Source organism: Triticum aestivum, chromosome 5B, assembly GCF_018294505.1.
Source record: "Triticum aestivum cultivar Chinese Spring chromosome 5B, IWGSC CS RefSeq v2.1, whole genome shotgun sequence".
Taxonomy (NCBI): Eukaryota; Viridiplantae; Streptophyta; class Magnoliopsida; order Poales; family Poaceae; genus Triticum; species Triticum aestivum.
In genome coordinates, this window is record NC_057807.1 from 451,303,477 (window position 1) to 451,320,024 (window position 16,548).

General features: G+C 51.2%; 1 pseudogene; it reads right to left on the reverse strand.

The window, feature by feature from the left end:
* Positions 1–11,641: 11,641 nt before the first annotated feature.
* LOC123114866 (putative ubiquitin-conjugating enzyme E2 38) lies at positions 11,642–15,747 on the reverse strand (annotated as a pseudogene).
* Between the last annotated feature and the right edge of the window lie 801 nt (positions 15,748–16,548).

Consider the following 16,548-nt stretch of genomic DNA (forward strand, 5'->3'; position numbering starts at 1 on the left):
TGCTTCGGTGCCAGCATTAGACATGTAGTATCCATAAGACCTTTTTGGAAACAAAATAACTAGCAAAAAATGCAACTAATGCCCCCAAAACGCAGACATTGCGGTGCTAATGTCTACTCCATCCGTTCCCAAATACTTGTCTTTCTAGGCATTTTAAATGGACTCAACATACGGATGTATGTAGACATATTTTAAAGTGTAGATTCACTCATTTTGCGCCGTATGTAGTCACTTGTTGAAATCTTTAGAAAGACAAGTATTTAGGAACGGAGGGAGTAGCATATATAATCCCAGATGTCCTGCATATACGCCAGGGTATGTAATAAGGTTTAACATTGGAATTATCGGATCCTTTTTCTAGGAGGCTAATAGGAGCATTTTGGAATGAGAGTAACATTACACGACAGGTGCTCTGTGCAATGTGCGCTAGTACATTACATACTTAAATAGCGCAACATAATGATTGTGGTATGTAAAATAAGAATTACATTGAGAAGTGCCCTTTCCCTGACAGTTTTCACCAAAAAAATACCTGCAGGTGTTCGTAGAAAGCATAATAGACGCTCTAGTGGGAATCCAGGAAAATTGTGCAGCGGGAGCATGTGATCTATTTTTTCTGGAAGAAACCTAGTTGCAATAAAAACTTGAACAATGTAGTGAACTACAGTATGACACTTGCGCTCAAGTTTATCAAATGGAAGTTGCTTTTGCTAATGTTAATCTTTATGTATGTGCAAGGTCCTGTAAGTCTGTAACAATGCAGCACTAGCTTAAGGAATGGCAGTTATGAAATTTGGTTAGGCCATTTTCCTGAGATTGTAACGAACGCTGTAGCTGGTGATTTAACCAGCAGGTCATCGTAATGGAATATCATATATTCCTTTCATTTTTTTTATCAAAACAGAATGCCAGTTCTTATAGTCTGAAACTCTGAAAGTGCACACTCATCAAGCTTGTAAGCTCGCTAAAAAGATGGGGCATGTTCTCTTGTATGTAAAATAGTTTTAGATAGGCTACTTAACATGGACGTTAAGTTTTTGCACCCGAGCTCAAATGAGCTCGGGTGAACAGTAAGGTCGAAAAACATTAAAAAAATGTTCAAAAAAATCTGAACCTTTTTTATGGCAAACTTTGACAAATGTTTTAAGAGGTCGCAAAATTTCATCATGAAATCACATTTTTGGAAGTCGTGGCAACAAAAAGACAAAATCTATACTCTGAAAATGCTACTTTCGAAAGCATTTTGGAGCACTGAATTTTTTTTTACCATGATTTTCACAAATGTGATTTCATGATAAAATTTTGCAAGCTCTTAGAACATTTGTCAAAGTTTGCCTTCAAAAAAATTCAGATTTTTTGAAATTTTAAAAAGATTTTTGAGTTACTGTTCATCCCGAGCTCATTTGAGCTCAGGTGAAGAAGAGGACTTCCGCCTTGACGTGTCTTTGTTTTCTTCTCCGACGACAGCAAGATTTAGTCGAGATTGCTGAACATGTTTGCTTTCATAACAGCAAGATAGATGTCCTAAACTAGCACATTCACAAATCACAGTCAGCTAACATATATAGCACACACACTGTTAACCGATTGTACCGTTGTAGTCTGTTGTAGCTAATCCCTAGTCTTTAGGATCTCAACCTCCCACTCCGCGCACAAGGCCTGCGTGCCTATGACTGCGGGAGAGTAGAGGGAGCCGGCTATATATGTACATGTAATCCTCTCTGAGAAATATACAAGTGTGTGTGGAGCACTATTCATCTTCTAGCTTGGTATCAGTCGCCATGGCCTTCGAGGACATCTTCGGCGATCTCCCCAACCCGGCCGTCTCCCCCTCGGCCGCCCAGTCCTCCCCTCCTGGCACCTCTCCTCCTCCTCCTCCGGCCACCTCCAATGCTCTCATCACTGCCCTAGCCTCCTCCTTCGCCCCACCCACTAATCCTCTCCTCCAAAACTTCCACAACGACCATATATCCAACCACATTAAGTTCAAACTCGATCCGGCGGAGCACAACTACATCAAGTGGCGCACCTTCTTCACCTGCGTTCTCATGCAGCACCGGGTCCAGGACCACATCGAGCATCGTCCTCCTCCCAAACCCGACACCGACTGGCTCGCTGTCGACCACCGCATCGTCCTCTGGATCTTCTTCACGCTGGTGGATTCCCTCCTCGAGCTCATCATGGGCGGCGCGGCCGACGCGTACACCGCCTGGCAGCGCATCAAGGATTACTTCCTCGCCAATCAGGGGGCTCAGTACCTCCATCTCACGCGGCAGTACCGCAATCTGAAGCAGGGGGACCTCGCGTTCTCCGAGTACGCGCGGCGTCTCAAGACCCTTGCCGATGGGCTTGCGGACACCGGTGCCCTCGTCTCCGACCGTGATCTGTGCATGCAGTTCCTTCACGGCCTCGATGCGCGCTTCGACACCATCCGCACCATCCTCGGCGACACGGTGCCTCTCCCTCTGTTCGACGTCGCCCGCTCCCGTGTCAAGCTGGCTGAGTACAACATCAACCTTCGCGCGGCTGAGGCCAGCGCCGCCGCTCTCACCATCACCAACGGCCCCAACACCAACAACGACCGCGGTGGTGATCGCGGTGACCGCGGCAACGGCGACAACGATGGCCACGGCGGCAACGGCGGCAACGATGGCCACGGCGGCAACGGCGGCCCCGGCGGTGGCCGCGGCAACGGCGGCACTAGTGGCGGCCGCGGCAACAACGGCTACGGCGGTGGACGCGGTCGTGGCCGCGGCGGCGGCCGTGGTCGCGGTCGTGGCCGCGGCGGCGGCCGTGGTCGTGGTCGCCCCGACTCCGGGCGCGGCTCTCAGCCGCCCCAGGCGGCGCCCTGGACGGGCTACTTCGCCCCGTTCGGCATGGCTCTTCCTCAACCTCGCCCTGCCTGGATCCCTCCCAACGCCGCGGGTGTCCTCGGCCCTCGCCCTGGGGTCCACTCTCAGGCCTACCCCCTCATGCTGACCGAGCCGTCATCGCCGCACACCGCAACTCCCTCGCCACCCGCCCCGTACGGTGCGCCGTCATGGGACCATGCTGCCCTCTTCAACCACACCTACAGCCAGCATGGACTTCCCGGGTCCAGCACCGACTGGATCCTTGACTCCGGCGTAGCCACGCACGTCACCGGGCACCCTGGTAAACTCTCCTCGTTTCATTCTTTACCCTTGCATTTTTCATCGAGCATCATTGTCGGCAATGGCCATCGCCTTCCCATTATTGGCACTGGATCCACCACCCTTCCCCCTTCCTCCCTTTCTTTTCGTGATGTAGTTGTCGCCCCGGGCATCGTTAAAGATCTCATTTCTGTCCGCAAATTATCTTGCGACAACAATGTTGAAGTTGCTTTTAACCCTGTTGGTTTCTCTGTGAAGGCACTTCCCACTCGGACTCCACTTCTGACGTCCAGTAGCTCCGGCCAGCTTTACCCCTTCTACGGCGATTGCGCGGCCGGCTTCTCTGCACTACTCACCACCACCGGCGATATGTGGCACATGCGTCTCGGCCACCCAAGCAAATCTACTTTAGCTTCCCTCTCTAGCACCTTTCTTCCCGATTGTAATAAAAATATTAGATCCCCTTGTTCCTCTTGTCAACTAGGGCGGCAACCCCGTTTAGCATTTCCTTCTTCAAATAATTGTACTACCGCACCATTTCAACTTATACATTGTGATCTATGGACTTCGCCTGTTGTGAGTTTTTCTGGCTATACCTATTACCTCATCATCCTCGATGATTACTCGCACTACTCGTGGTCGTTTCCTCTTCGCCATAAGTCCGAGACCTCCTCTGTTCTTCAACGCTTTTTCACCTACATTTACACCCAATTTAACACTATCATCCAATGCATGCAATGTGACAATGGTGGGGAATTCATCAACACCTCTCTTCGCTCCTTTTTCTCCACGTACGGCATCATCTACCGTCTCTCCTGCCCTCACACTTCACCCCAAAATGGAAAAGCCGAGCGCATGATCCGTACGACGAACGATGTCGTCCGTACTCTCCTCCTCCAAGCACGTTTACCACCTGCATTTTGGGTGGAGGCACTCCACACTGCGACCCACCTCATAAACCGACGCCCTCCCACTCACGCTACCCCTTATACACCCTTCTTCTTCCTCACCGGTACCCACCCCACCTATGACCATCTTAGAGTCTTTGGATGCTTGTGCTTCCCTAACCTATATGCCACCAGCCCCCACAAACTTGCCCCTCGCTCTTCCCGCTGCGTTCTCCTCGGCTACCCACTCGAACACAAGGGCTATCGATGCTTCGACCTTACCACGCGCAAAGTTATCGTCTCCCGTCACGTTATCTTCGACGAATCAGTTTTTCCGTACGAACCCCCCCCCCCCACGCCCGGCCACACACCCCTCCCCCGCACCGGATCCTGCCACCCACCTGCGCGCAATCCCCGTCGGGATCCCCCCCTCCTTGGACGCCAGCCTGCGCACCCAATCTACCTCGGATCCAGCGCCACCCAACCACGCACCACACGCGGCGCCATGCACCCCCACTAGCCCGACCGGGCCTGCTCCCGTCCAAACAATCTGCAAAACATAGTCGTTCCTAACGCTACTCCGTAGTTCTGCATAGCTAATTAAATTACTCACTCCGATCAAAATTAATTGACACTAGTTTAGTAGTACAACTTTGCACTAGACCAGCGTGAATTAATGTGGATCGGACGGAGTGCATCACTTGGCTGGCAATCATCTGCGTTTGATAGGCGTACCTTTGGAAGCTCTGGCACCGAATGCCTCGTTCTTTTGGCAGTAGCGTCTTGTTGGCAGCGCGAGCGCTTTCTTTTGGCCACGGAAGCAGTCGACGTACCTGCTGCAGCAGCACATCATCCAGGGATCGATGGTGCAGACATTAGCAACACGAGTTGACAACAGACAGAGGCGCGGCGATGGAGACGCAGTTTACCGCGACGGGATCGGGTCTGCCGCTTCGATCGCGACATGAGCCACTTGAGAGCCAGCAGCCCCATGATACCACGACGACGGCGGCACGAGAACTCAGTGCAGGGCAGGGCAGGGCCGAGCCAGCAGCCCCATGATACCACGACGACGGCGGCACGAGAACTCAGTGCAGGGCAGGGCAGGGCCGAGCCAGCAGCCCCATGATACCACGACGACGGCGGCACGAGAACTCAGTGCAGGGCAGGGCAGGGCCGAGCCAGCAGCCCCATGATACCACGACGACGGCGGCACGAGAACTCAGTGCAGGGCAGGGCAGGGCCGAGCCAGCAGCCCCATGATACCACGACGACGGCGGCACTAGAACTCAGTACAGGGCAGGGCAGGGCCGTCTGCTCGCTCTCTATCTACCGGAGCCCAACCACAGGATCGATCTCTTAGGTTTGTCTGCCAGTTTTAATCCCACGACAGTCCACCATGGGCAAAACGCGGTGCTAAACCAACAACCCTAAAGAAAATCTGTTTTCTTAGACAGATGCTAAGAAACTCTGTTTACGTTTTTTTTTCAGACACCTGAGGATGATTTTTTTTAGAAACAGTAACTTGTTTTTTTAGGGACAGTAACTTGTTTATTTAGCAGGAAAACAGTAACTTGTGGATGTTTTACGTGCATGCGGCCGTATGTATATTGTGGCCCATGAGCATTTTTTTTTGAACATCAGTACAGACACAAGCGTTCATATACACGCGCATACACTCACCCCTATGAACGCACGCACGCACACCCTACCCCTATGAGCACCTCCGAAAGACTGGGCCGGCATATCATCTTGAGATTTACGAAGTCATCATAAACGCCTCGTCGTCGACGGGAATACCACGGGATACCATAATGCGAGCACCAGGATTTGAACCCTGGTGGGCTGAGGATACCACGGTCCCTCTAACTATCCAACCACAGGTGGCTTGATTGACATGGTTTGATTGGATAGAATTATGGTGAGGGCCCCGCCCCCACTGAAAATCAGGGGGTGAGATAGAGGATTAGTTTGGAATATGACCGTAAAACCAGTCCGAGCGTTTAGAATTTTCAGTGGCCCACTGGTCTTTTCTTACCCACCGGAGCTATCATGATGACAAGTGGGCCACAGACAAATGAATTCTGACAACGAAACAACCATGGGCCGTAAAGAGCCCATCCAGCATGCGCGAAGAGCAACTCCAACGGGCCGACCCAAACGGACGGCGCATTTGTCCGACTTTTGTCTGTTTGGGTCGGCCGCCCGCCCGGCGTCCGCCCAGTTTTGCATTTGGGTCGGCAGTGCGCCCAACGCGCCGACCCATTTCATGTCCGCATTCAACTTAAAAAAAAGGCCCGCAGGCGATCATGGCAGCGACCATGTCTCATGCCGGCACCATGCCAGTGCCAGCATACAATGCCGGCTTCAGAAAATATCACCATAGTTCATGCTGGCGCACTCGCCAGCCGGCCGGCACACATGCCAGCACACAAAAAAGGGTGGGACTTGAGTTCGACCACGCCATCGCGGCTCCTGTGGTCATGCCGGCACACCTGCCGGCATACAAAAAATATGGCGCTCGCCGCCATAGATCACTCGTCGTCGAATGTGAGCATGTCGGCTTGCATCTTCTCGAACCACGACCTCTTCCTTGGCGACACGGTGTTGAGATCCACCTTCATGATCTCCACCCCGGTCATCATGCTCTCGCGAGCCACTTCTTTCGCCTTGGTCTTGGAGTTGGCGGCCTCGATCTCTGACATCTTGGCTTGCTTCTCCGCCTCTAACTCAAACATTTTGGCTTGCTTCTCGGCGTCCAAGTCAAGCCTCCTTCTTTCGATCTCCATGAAAGCGTCCATTTGCTCCGCCTTGAAACGCCAGCGCTCCTCCTCCCTTGAGTCCTTCTTATTTATCATGGCGTCCACGCTTGCGACCAAAGCGTTGGTGGCCGCATCTCGCTTGTCCTCCTTCTTGGAGTTGGTCTTCCCCCGCGGCCGTGCCGGCTCGCCCTCCGCAACATCCTCCACGGCTTTCTTCCCTCCACGCGACTTGAGTGCGACATATTGCGCCTTGAACTTCTCCTCGTCCTTGATGACCTGATAGCAATGGGAGAGGTTGAAGCACTTGCCATTGTGTTGAACCGTGAATGCCTCCAAAGCTTGAAATGCCTACAAAATGTTTCCATGCAAGCGTATGGGCAAGTGATATGCAAATGAACACGCAAAGGATGAACTTGATGACACAAAAGCGGGCGTCTTTGCTAGCATACCATGTCTTGCATGCCGATGCCGCTCATAGGGCGGGCCTTGACGCTCTCAAGAGTGGCGCAAAACTTGTTGCACTCTTGTTGGATCACCCTCCACCGCTTGGAAATGGAGACCCACCCGCGCGTGCTCACAAATTGGTAAGGCGGAAACTTCTTGCGCTCATGAAACTCTCGGTGGACACGAATCCAAAAGGTTGAATGCTTTTGCTCGGCGCCCGTCTTGGGGTCTTGTCCAATGTCTCGCCAACACTCGCAAAGAAGCTTGTCCTCGGCCGTCGTGTACGCCTTCGTACGCTTGCTCTTGCGCTTCAGCTAAGGACCGACGGCTTGGTTGCCGAGCTCGTCCTCGAACAAAGGCTCCACGTTGATGTCGCACTCGTCCTCTTCCTCCAGCCCGTAGTCGTCCGGGAACTCATGGTCAAGGGGGAAGCCGTCCAGGTCGATGCCGACCTGATCATGCATGAAGGCCGCCTGGACGGGATCATAGCCAGCGGCCGACGTGAACGCCCCGCGGACGTCCTGACTTTGTGTCTCATCGTAGCCAGTGGCCGGCGCACCGTCCTCGAAGATGAGGTTCTGCATGTAGTCCTCGTCGGCGGCGGACGACATTTCCTCGAACAGGTTGCGGGCGTCCGGGAGCACGCCGGCCGGCGTATGTCGCGCGTGTTTCCTCGCGCCGCCGGATGACGAGCCACCGGCCACCGGGGTGGAGTTGAGGTCGATGGGCGCAGGCGCGGGCGTGGAAGGCGCGATCAAGCTCACTTCAGGCAAGCACTCCCCGGAGAGGCGGGAGGCCTGCGGGTAGACGTGGAAGCGGGGGATCGGGTTGCAAACCGACGCGCGAGGCGAGTCGCGCAACACCATCCAAGGAAACGCCGACGAGCCGGTGTTGGCCGCGGCAACGGCGGCTTGGACGAGGCCGTGCTGGCTAGGGTTTAACCCTAGCATGTAGAGCGCCTCCCTCGTTGCCGCCGCGACACGTACGTTGGTGACCTCCTGCTGCGCGTCGGCGACGACGGCGGCCTGAGCGGCGGTCTCATCCCTCGCGTCCGCGGCGTGCCTCCGGCCCTTCCTCTTGGCCGACTCGCGTGCCCGCTGTCGGGCGTCAGCGCCTTCTTTGGCTTGGTCGTGGTGGCCGTCTTGTGTAGGGCACGAGGCTTGCCTTTCCCGGCGGGGGCGGCGGCGCCGAACGAGGCGAGGGAAGCGAGGCCGGCGGCGGCGTCGAGGTCGATGGCGTCGTCCATGGCTAGTTGGGGCGTGAGCGAGCGCGCGCGGGCAGGAGTGTTTTTGGGGAAAATGAGGGGAAATGATGGTGGCTGCCACCGACCGGCGGGCCCGGGGAGAGGAGTAGGCACGCACGCGTGTATCTCGTGCCCGCGCGAACGCAAATCCGGCTCAAAAATGGGCCGGAAATGGGTCACCATGCGGACGCCAAGCGGACACTCGTCCATTTAGATCGGCGCGTTGGGCCGCCTTTTATGTCCGCGCCGATCCAAATGGATGGCGGCGGACGAAATGGATCGTCCAATTGGAGTTGCTCGAACCAACCGACCACGACCAGTCCATTCCGCCTTCCCCTAAAAAAACGACCAGTCCATTCCGCCTCTGCCTGGAAACCTGAGCTTCTCCGGCTTCCAACAACCCTTTCTCTTCTAGCCACGTCCCAGCCCCACCTTTTGCAGTGTCTCTTCCGAGACCATCTCCTACAGAATGTATATTTTCTTCCCTGACGGATTCACTCGATCCCAAGACCCTAGTCTGAAGGTGCGAATCTCCCGCCTCCTCTGTCTGGTGTCTGACTTGGGACCTTCTTAGCACCATAGTATGTGCATTGGAACTTGTTACTTCCTACATCACATAATACTAGATATTTTGCAATCTAACGTAGTAGGTTGCAAAAATGTCTCATATCATAGGGCGTGGGGAGTAATATAGAGCATAGATTGCCCATGGCCTCTGGTGTCAGGGTTAATATGTGCTATGGGATTTTGAGTATATACTGGCAAGTGTGTGCTCAGTATGTTCGAACTAGTAATAATTTGACATATTCAGATAGGGGCCTTTCTTCCTGTTGTTTTTCCAGAGATCAGAAAGAGTGATGATTCGCTGAAGGTCGATGTGGTCTATTCCTATATCTTTATTTTTTGGTAGGTTTATCTATTGAAATGCATTATAAGAGCAACTCCAACGGGCCGATCCAAACGGACGGTGCATTTGTCCGACTTTTATCCATTTGGATCGGCCGTCCGCCCAGTTTTGCATTTGGGTCGGCAGTGCGCTCAACGCGCCGACCCATTTCATGTTCGCGTTCAACTTAAAAAAAAAAGTCCGCGGGCGATCATGCCAGCGGCCATGTCTCATGCCGGCACCATGCCAGCGCCGGCATACAATGCCGGCTTTAGAAAATAGCACCACAGTTCATGCAGTGGCCCTCGCTGCCATAGATTACTCGTCGTCGAACTTGAGCATGTCGGCCTGCATCTTCTCAAACCACGGCCTCTTCCTTGACGACACGGTGTTGAGATCCACCTTCATGATCTCCACCCCGGTCATCATGCTCGCGAGAGCCACTTCTTTCGCCTTGGTCTGATCGCTTGGAAATGGAGACCCACGCGCGCGTGCTCACAAATTGGTATGACGGAAACTTCTTACGCTCATGAAACTTTCGGTGGAAACGAATCCAAAAGGTTGAATGCTTTTGCTCGGCGCCCGTCTTGGGGTCTTGTCCAATGTCTCGCCAACACTCGCAAAGAAGCTTGTCCTCGGCCGCCCTGTACGCCTTCGTACGCTTGCTCTTGCGCTTCGGCTTAGGACCAGCGGCTTGGTTTGCGAGCTCGTCCTCGAACAAGGGCTCCACGTCGATGTCGCACTCGTCCTCTTCCTCTAGCCCGTAATCATCCTGGAACTCGTGGTCGAGGGGGAAGCTGTCCAGGTCGATGCCGACCTGATCACGCATGAAGGTCGACTGGTCGGGATCATAGCCAGCGGCCGGTGTGAACGCCCCGCGGCCGTCCTGGTTTTGTGTCTTGTCGGGATCGTAGCCAGCAGCCGGCACACCGCCATTGAAGATGAGGTTCTGCATGTAGTCCTCGTCGGCGGCGGACGACATTTCGTCGAACAGGTTGCGGGCGTCCGGGAGCACGCCGGCCGGCGTCTACCGCGCGCATTTCCTCGCGTCGCCGGATGACGAGCCACCGGCCACCGGGGTGGAGTTGAGGTCGATGGGCGCGGGCGCGGGCGTGGAAGGCGCGATCACGCTCACTTCAGGCGAGCACTCCCCGGGGAGGCGGGAGGCCTGTGGGTAGACGTGGAAGTCGGGGATCGGATTGCAAACCGACGCGCGGGGCGAGTCGGGCAGCACCATCCTCGGAAACACCGACGGGCCGGTGCTGGCCGCGGCGACGGCGACTTGGACGAGGTCGTGCTGGCTAGGGTTTAACCCTAGCAAGTAGAGCGCATCCTTCATTGCCACCGCGACGTGGGCGTTGGTGACCTCCTGCTGCGCGGCGGCGACGACGGCAGCCTGAGCGGCGGCCTCATCCCTCGCGTCCGCGGCGTGCCTCCGGCCCTTCCTCTTGGCCGACTCGCGTGCCCGCTGTTCGGGCATCAGCACCTTCTTTGGCTTGGTCGTGGCGGCCGTCTTGCGCGGGGCACGAGGATTGCCTTTCCCGGCGGGGGCGGCGGCGCCGGACGAGGTGAGGGAGGCGAGGCCGGCGGCGGCGTCGAGGTCCATGGCGTCATCCATGGCTGGTTGGGGCGGAGCGAGCGCGCGGGCGGGATTTTTTGGGGAAAATGGTGGGAAATGGTGGTGGCTGCCACCGACCGGCGGGCCCGGGGAGAGGAGTAGGCGCGCGCGCGTTCGTCTCGTGTCCGCGCGGACGCAAATCCGGCTCAAAAATGGGCCGGAAATGGGTCGCCATGTGGACGCCAAGCGGACACGCGTTTGTTTGGGGCGGCGTTGGGCCGCCTTTTGTGTCCGCGCCGACCCAAACGGACGGCGACGTATGAAATGGGTCGCTCCATTAGAGTTGCTCTAATAAATGATAATAATATTACTATAAGACCATCTTTAAGTTATCATTATTACTACAAGCCCGTGCGTGAGTATTTCCCTATCAATCTCTTGAAATGTAGATCAAATCTGTTTATAAAATGTTCAGATTGTTTCACCCTGATGATGCAATGGTACGTGGTAGCACCTAATGTTGTGGGAGCAGTAGATACTTCCTCATAGCATTGATTATTAGTAGCACTAATCAACTTGCTACTCGCCAACTGCTATTGACTAGCAGGAACCAATCGTCTATACTTGAAAATGTATTGACATGCCCCTCACGTTGGGAGGATCTCACTGACAACTAAATCGTGACAGTACCCACACGTCAGCCCCACGAATAACTCATGAGAAAACGACATTCAAAAGCTACCATATATACATATGGAACCAAGCTTCAGCATGCCAGTAATGTATATGTCCATTTAAGATCACACCACAGTAAGGGGTTGGACACTTCAGTTAGCACCTAAACCATCATTTTTTTCCAGTTCAAGTCAACATGACCTGTACGGCAAAATGCGAAAAAAGAGAGCTATCTACATAGCATTTCCTATAGTTAGGCAAGAAATGAAACCAACATCCTTTTATGGAATCACTTCATTATGGAACCACCACAGATATCTGCTGCTAGCTGCAGCTGGATCCTTCAAGCAGTAGCAGACTGGCTCTTCTTCAGCTTCTCGGCACAGAACTTTCTGGTGTCAGCACCCTTCACGTTGAGTTCCATCAGGAGCTCTTCAAACAGAACCTCCATTTTGGCCTTGAAGGATGCGGGTCGACCTGCCCTTGCATGCTTCTTTGGCTTCACGACATTTTAGATGCTGGTTCCTTTAGCATTTGCATTATCCAGATCCTTGCCCTCGTCGTCCTCATCAGGAACCATGGACCCAACTTCGTTACCCTTCATGTAATATTTGCATGCAGCCAGAATGGCACGGCCACGTTCACGGAACGGAAGTGCCCGGCGACGAGATCTTCAAAGTGCTGAAACAAGCAAAGCAACTGTTAGTAACATCACATACATCAACATGCAGCAAGTTATATTTTGGACGAATCTTCGCAACCATGGGCACTTGTGCACTCGTGTTGGGAACTGCAAGAGCTTGATAATTATGCAGCATGTTACCTGTGGAGGCCTACGAAGCGAGTACAGCATCGTCCTACACGAGTTCTGAAATGTTGTACGTATCATTATACACCAAGGACCTCCTCTGTCCATTAGCATATTTGGCATCGGTCTCGTATCCTGGCTCGTTGAAGTATGGCTTTTCGTTCAATACGACAGCTTGAATGGAGATTAGCACTTGTAGCATGGTCGACTGAGCCGAGTTCCAATTCTCACAGTCATCACCACGCCAGGTGCCCAGGAGGCTAAGGCAGACTCTTCCACTAGCATACAGATTTGGATTAAGCTCGAGTCCTCCAGAGTGATAGTGTAAAACCTGCAAAAGCACCAGAACAGGTATCATTTTTAAATCAAATCGAAATATGAGAATACATCAAGGAAGAAGTTGTCAAATGTCAATACTTACTGGAGGACGTGCGGGATAGCTAGCGGGGAATTGAGCATCAAAGAAGAAAAGGCCATCATGGTAGGGTGCCTGAGGCCCAATCATCACAGCCCTGAGAAGGTCCATTCGATTTTCCGAGACACGAACATATATGGACGCTGCTCACGGAATAATAGTTCATGAAAACAGTACAATAATGTGCTTTAGTAATTTTAACCGAGGAGATTCAGAAGTGAGCTGCAAGGCTTTCTAAAACCGTTTAGGTGAAAGTAAATAATAAAATGGTGAATTTAGAATACACGTAAAAACGCTAACAGTAGAGCTTTCTCCAACAAGACAACATAAACCCTCAGAAGAACTGAATTTGCACAAATTTTGGAGCAACACTGAGTAATAATGGAGGAATGAGTGGTTCAAATCAGATGCCCATTGTGCTTCAAAATTTGTGTCCTTCACTTGAGGGGAGCATCTAAGAACATATTCAGAATTCCTCTTGGAAATAGCTGACCTGGTAAATCGTTCTCCAGGAGTTTCCAGTCATGCTGAATTCTTTTGGTCCACTCTTTCCCTGTCTGGAATGTAGTTAAAGAAAGAAATAAGTTTCCGACTGGAAAGGAAGGTACAAAATAAAACAATATGCATTAGATTTTTACCTTTCCAACAGGTTTTTTAGCATAATGATAATCAGAGAAATCCTCAACAGTGTCGAACTGCTTAAAAAAACTGTATTTCTTACCAATTTCATCCTCTATTTCTGGCATTGACTTAAAATTGCAAGGCCCCTCATCAGTTACAGCTTTCTGCAACAATGGTACACTAGCCTCCACACCTATTCGTAATCAGGCCACTCATATTCATCATCATAGCAGCCTTCATCTTCATCATCCACATAACAATTTTCCTCCTCCTTTTCCAAAAAACAATTTTCTTCCTCAATTTCACAAGAGTCAAAATTCTGTAGCTTAGCTTCAGATGCTTCGAAGGAATTATTTTCTGTAAAGGACCCAACTTCATCACTGGACAAAGATCCCTGTAAAATATGTCAATGTAGTTATAAACTAAAACAAGCATTTTAACGGTAAATACAAACTTGAGTCCGCCGAGAAGTTCTTGTAAATTTGAGTTCATATCAAGATACATTGCTTTGGTGCCAGCGTTAGACATGCAGTATATGGTAAAAGCAATCCACATTGTTTTCCCAACAAAGCATCCACAAGAATCTAGGAACTAAGAAAGCATAATTGATGTGGGAGCATGTAAACTATTTTCCCTCACAGAAACGTTTCTTCTTCAGAGATTTCTTCAAGAAACCTAGGTGCAGTAAAAGCCTCAACAATGTACTAAAGTATAACACTTGCGCTCAAGTTCATCAAAACTACAGTTCAAAAAAAATATAGTTCATCAAAACCGAATGCCAGTTCTTATAGTCTGAAACTTTGAAAGTGCACACTTATTATGCTTCTTCTTCTTTGATCAATAAGCACTGGACTTTCCACCTTGATCATAGTAGTATGCTGAAGCAGCTCAAGACAAAAGCCCTGTTTAGCCATGGTCAGATTTCGGTAGACTAACTTGGACACGGGATTAGGACGTCCCACCCTCCACCTGCTCCAGGACAAGAGGGTAGCGACAAGTATCGGCGATCCTGTAACACAGGTGTTTTTCTCAGTCGATGAATGGGATAACCCCAGTGTGTGAGACAAATGTATGCATTTCGGTTAGGGTTGTATTCTACGGTTACGATTCTGGCAGATAAGTCTTTTTGATTCAGTCGAAAATCGATTTTACGGTCTAAGAAAATAGGACACGCTCTCCTGTTTGTAAAATAGCTTTAGATAGGCTTCTTGATGTGCCTTATTTTTTCTTCAACGGCTAAGATTTGGTTGAGATTCTGCTGAACCTGTTTGCTTTCATATCGTGATTCAGAAAAAGGACAGAGCCCATCACATGAGCAGCAGGGGTGATGTTCAACTGTTAAAGTCTGGCAGTAAAAGCTTGTCCGGGAAGTGAATCATGCAAGGAACCACAGGTAAGATAGCAAGAAGGCTGTTGAGAATGTGGGAGGGAAAGACATTCGAATGAGATGGAATAAGGAAAGAAAGAAAAGTCGCCGCTGCAAGGTTAAGTTGCTTTACCGGATAGAGATATGAATTTAGGAGAAGAATAAATGGAAGATTGGATTGGTAGGAGCTTTGGCTTAAATAACCCGTGAGGCTTGTTTGGCTTATTCCTTCAACTAGAACCATATGTCTCTAGGGAATTCCGAAAAAATCCGTAAGGTTTCAAACGACGTACCGTACCTATTTTTAATGAACCCCTTGCCCTTGGTGCCAGGTTTTTACTAGAAGTATGATGGTCTGCTACACTGTTTCTCACACTCATAACAGCCAAATAGACATCCTAAACTACATCCACAAGTTACAGTTAGCTAGCTAGCATATGGTCGTCCAAGCAATTTGCGAAACAGAGTAGTCTTTTTTTTTTCCAGAGAGACGAAACAGAGTATGCGTGGAACTTACCTTTGGAAGCTCCGGCAATGAATGTCTCGCCCTTTTGTCAGCGCGAGGATCACCATCTTCCTGACATGGCGAGCGTTTTCTTTTGGCCACGGAAGCAGTCGACGTACCTGCAGCAGCACATCATCCACGGATCGATGGTGCAGACACTAGCAACACGATCGAGTTGACAACAAAAATCCAGCCAGGGTCTCATGCAATGTGCTCAGCGCTGTACTTCGAGTGTGCCAGCTCGAACAGTAAAAGTCCGGAGAAGGTTCAGTTCATGGTGCAGCATATACTGTATATACAGAGTGCATGCATGCAAGAAACCGAAACAGAGCCGCGGCGAGGGAGGGAGACAGAGCTAGAGGCGGCGGCGGCTTACCGCGACGGGATTGGGTCTGCCGGCCCTGCCGCCGCATGGACACGAGCCGCTTGAGCGCCAGCAGCCCCATGATACGACGGCGACGACGACGACGATCCTCCTGGTCCTCGGGTTCAGGGTAGGGTCATCTCTCAGGTTTGTTTGTTTTTAGCTACTAGTCCAGTTTTATTTATTTATAATCTCACGACCGTCCACTGTCCGCACGAAGAGCAAAACGCGCTGCTAAACCAAAGTCCAAAACCCCCTACGAAACTCTGTTCACGTTTCCTTTTTCTTTTCTGAGATTTGATTTGAGAAAAGGCGAAACTCCGTTTACGTTTTTTTTAACAAAACAAAACTCTGTTTTTGTTTTTTTTTCGTGGCAGCGTGCGGGTCGGGGACTCCTATAGGGCGCCTTCAGCGCCGCGCAAGGATCTGGCGCCCGCAGCAGCGCTTGGATGGGCCGGCCCACAATCACGCAAAAAAGCAACGAGAAAAATGACACTCGCGCCCTCCCGATTCCACACGGTGAGGCTAGCCACTGCACCACCTAACTGCTAGCGGATATTCCCACCGCGAAATTTAAATAAACAGCAAATAGACGCGCTATTTATTGCACAATACACTGTGGCATTTATACATTTCAATTATTGAAAATATGTTCAAATATTACGGATGGAGTTCTTGGGCATGCAAAAAAAGGTCCGCGTATTAAAAAATAGTTCTGAATACACATTGAACATTTTCTTAGTATAGGGTGAACATTATTCAAAGAACACTGAACATTTTTTTAAAATACGCTGAACTTTTTTTGAATACATGCTGAACAAAATTTCTCTACACAATGAACATTTTTAATACACACTGAACATTTTTTCAATGTATAGTGAAC